This window comes from Pseudophryne corroboree, chromosome 1 (assembly GCF_028390025.1).
Source record: "Pseudophryne corroboree isolate aPseCor3 chromosome 1, aPseCor3.hap2, whole genome shotgun sequence".
Taxonomy (NCBI): domain Eukaryota; kingdom Metazoa; phylum Chordata; class Amphibia; order Anura; family Myobatrachidae; genus Pseudophryne; species Pseudophryne corroboree.
Genome location: NC_086444.1, coordinates 1,222,440,197 through 1,222,444,394, shown reverse-complemented (window position 1 = coordinate 1,222,444,394; position 4,198 = coordinate 1,222,440,197). Strand labels below are relative to the sequence as shown.

Below are 4,198 nucleotides of genomic sequence, written 5' to 3'. Positions count from 1 at the left end.
TGAAGGTTATAAGGTAATCAAATCAGCATTATCAATATGTATATATATGAAAGTATACATACATATACAATTATATGTAGGTGGTGGGGGGGAAATATCCATACAAGCGAGCAGGTGATTCATGATTTTTACATATAATACTATGCGATGGTGGTGACTCAGTGCTATGTCAACCATTGTTTAGAGGTGCCGGTGAGTTAGGAAATAGTGATTTATTTCTTAAAGTGCTGTTGCCTTAATTTTAATGCAGTGAACTAATTAGTAAGGTGCGGTTGCCTTAATATAGCATGCATAATTTGGTTGTGACCATACATATATTATGGGACAAAGTATTGCTATGTATTTATGAGGCTTATAACCTCTAATAAGTGATCATGTGATCTGTGGATATCTATCGCAATTGGACATTAAGAAATTGCCTTTACTTTCAGTACAGTACCTAATATTCCCAATAGGTCGCCCCTTTTGGTACTAGTCAGGCCCAACACTGCTTCGCTTCCAAGTTCGGTTGAGATTGGGTCTTTCCAGTGTGGTTTGACTGTATTACTTTCGTACGCAACAAAAAATGCCCACATGAGATATTAAATAATTTTATTCGTGATTTTATTAGTGCAGTGTTATATATTATTAACATACATGTGAAATGATGGGGAGTGCAGAAGAAATTCTGGATATTTGCAGATAATTTCCAAAGACAACTTTACAAAAATGGAGTGATTTCATAATTCTCATTCAGGCCGAGTGAATGCATGGTTTTTAGTTGGAAAATCCAGAACATTTCTCGTTGGGATAGCTTGATTGCCAAGTCACCTCCTCTCTCTCCAAGTTTAACCAGTTCTATCGCCTTGAAGGTTAGTTCTTCCGGATTCGAGTTGTGTCTCTCGCTGAAATGTCTTGAAATGGTGTGGCTGTCAACTTTATTCTTAATGTTGCGTACGTGCTCTTGTATCCTAAGTTTGAGTTGTCTCTTTGTCTTTCCCACATACTTTTTTCCACACGTGCATTCCAATAAGTAGATCACCGATGAGTTATTACAGTTAATAAAGTCTTCGATTTTGTATTCCTTCTGGTTCTTGACGTCGCTGAAGCTACTCCAATTGGGATGTAGGAACTTGCAGACATTGCAACGACCGCACTTATAAGATCCAACACATTTAGGCATCATCGTAGCGTCCCCTGTTGGAGTCTTCAACATACTTGGGGCTAGCAGATCCTTCAAGTTCTTTGATTTTTTGTATATAATCTCTGGGCGTGGCGGGAGTATCTCTCTTAATACCGGGTCCATTAAAAGGATCCCCCAGTGTGATTTGAGTGATTTCCTTATCAGGTCCTCATGGCGGTTGTATGTAGTTACAAATGCTGTGGATTCTTTCTTTGTGTCCTTCGTTTTGTAGACAAGTAAATCTTCCCTCTTGAGGCCCTTTGTTCTGATGAGGGCTTTTTCTAGGATCTCGGATGGATACTCTTTCTGCACTTCTCCGTGTTCTTCCGTTCTGATGCTCAAACTCTGCTAACAATTAATACACACTGTTTACCTTATGCCACACATAACAATGGCGGCCAGTAAGAAGTATTAAACTTGTGCTCCAGCAAGGATAGGTTTTTCAATTAGCATAGACAGGAAGTGATGTCATCACTTAACTCCCAATTAAGGGGGTATATATAGGAGCTCTGTGATACCTTGTCACTTACCCCATGAAGAAGTCTTAGAGACGAAACGCGTTGGTACTTCACCCAGAGACATCCTGCTACATCAGTTAAGACTCATAATACTTTTTCCACATTTGAGTAGCGTATTTTCACAGACTATCTGCACTTTACTTGAGAATTTAATTCACGTTCATTCCTTTTTTTAAAAATAGTCATCTTTTAGAGAACTGTATTTTATATAAAGGATTTTCATTATTTCTATTTTTACTTGTTATACTTATTGGTACTGTATTTTTACTACATTTTTAGTGTTGTGAAATAAATAATTTAAAAAAAAAATTTAAAAACTTTTTTTAGACATATTTATTATATATATTTCTATATATTTATATATATGTTATACTCGGCCACATATAAACACCTAGGTCGCTTAGAACCCCTATCCGGTATTCCTATTTCTCATTTGCGGCAACCTACCATTGCCGTTTTTTTAGGGGACAGCTGACGCCCAAATAACTGGGAGTGTTTTTTGAATTATTTGGGAATTGTGGTATCACAAGTGGCGCGGCATTCTCTTGCAATCACATAGACTTTTGGTTTACTTTGCATAGCGGCCTGGTGAGAACACATTTCCCTAGCAAATATGCTTAGGAGTAAAGATCGCAACACTAGAAGAAATGATATTTGTAAAAAAGTGTTTAATGAAAATAAGACCACCCCAGTTGAACACAATAAGTGTGATCTAGATGAACTTTTCTGGGGGATGGAGAGACTGCTTACTAAGGAGCTAAAAACCTGGTGGGACGTTTAGGGACTAGAACATTACATTTCTGTCATAGAGTTCCCAGGGGTTTGAGGCTACTAAAACAGCCAACAATAGGGAATATGGATTCAGAATTTATAACAAAATGGGACATGATATTACATACATGCTCTATTGATTTGATGAAGTTACTCATTGTGGAGAAAAAAAGAGTCCTAGCAGAGTTGGAAAAAGACATTAAAAGTAAGGAGTCCAATATGGACCAGTTCAAGGACAAAGTAGACTTTACTATCAATGAGAAAGTACTGAATAAAAAGATAGAAACACATAGAGAACGAGGTCATTAAAGGGAAAGAAGGAAAGTTTGAATGTGACAAGAAGGACTATGACCAGGGCAAGGTAAAGAACTGGAGCAGGTTCAGAACACAGCCGTTTACCACACAGATGAACGAGAATCCCCAGTGGACACAAATACCTAATAAAGGAAGAACACAAAGGAATACAAACTACACACCAAAATCACAAACAAGATCGAGCAACAGATTTACGGCCTTACAAAGGTTGGGCTCAGATACCGACCAACATTTTTTATCGTCAGGAATAGGTGCCCGTCCAAAAGAACTGACAAAATACCACCTCAAGGAAGATATAAGACATGCAACACCACTCAAAAGGCTGCACCAAGAAGAAGAGGAAAACGGGGCGGCGGGAGGCAGAGAACAGAAAAGAAGAACATTACAACACTTGATCCAATCACAAAAGGAATCTTCAATTTGTCAAAACACACCCTCACGAAACCAGAAATATCCCTCTTAGGAAAATGCTTGTCATTTGCCCCCAGAGAAGGGCTCAACAAATTTGGAACATTCATAGATCTCAATAAATTTGTGAGGAAACTCACTCTTAAAAGACACTTTGCCAGGAAAGAAACCACCATTATATCCAACTACGAAAGCCGCTCGAAGTCTGGGCTCAAGCCAACATCAAAATACTACCCGTTGGAGTCAAAAGGGAGCAATATTAGTGTCTTCTATGAACTAGTAAAGAAAGACCTATGCGACAGTAATATTGAACCAGTGCGAGAAAAGAATCTAAGTAACCAAGAAAGCAAAGCTTTGAAGAGATTACAGAAAAATACAGACATAGTTTTAAAACCGTCTGACAAAGGGGGGGGGGGTTGGTGATCATGGACCGGGATCGGTATATTATGGAAGCAGAAAGACTGTTGGGAGATACAAAATCGTACATCCCATTACCAAACGATCCGAAGGACGGGTATATAGAGGAGCTAAGAACATTACTCATCAAAGGGCTCCGTATGGAATTGATCACCAAAGATGAATATCAGTATTTAATGAAAAACGACCCCGTTACCCCCATATTTTACTTTCTCCCGAAAATCCACAAGTCTCTCTCCAATCCACCAGGATGCCCAATAGTGGCAGGTATTGATTCATTGACGTCCAATCTATCAGAGTACGTAGACATCTTTTTGAAAAAATATGTGAAGGACCTACAATCCTACCTCAAAGACACGACCATGGTACTCAACCTCATGAAGGATCAAAAATGGACAGACAGTTACCTTTGGGTTACCATCGATGTACAATCTTTGTACACGTGCATCGAACATATGAAAGGCATCACAGCATGCAGACATTTATTGAACGACGATCCATCCTTAACAACCCAACACAAAGATTTTATATGCGACATCATGAAATTTATATTAAGCCACAATTATTTTAAATTTTTAGATCACTTTTACTTACAACGCTGTGGAAC

The 4,198-nt window shown here is 38.4% G+C and overlaps 1 pseudogene; it reads right to left on the bottom strand.

The window, feature by feature from the left end:
* Nucleotides 1-427: 427 nt before the first annotated feature.
* On the bottom strand, nt 428-546 carry LOC134937529 (5S ribosomal RNA; annotated as a pseudogene).
* Nucleotides 547-4,198: the final 3,652 nt, after the last annotated feature.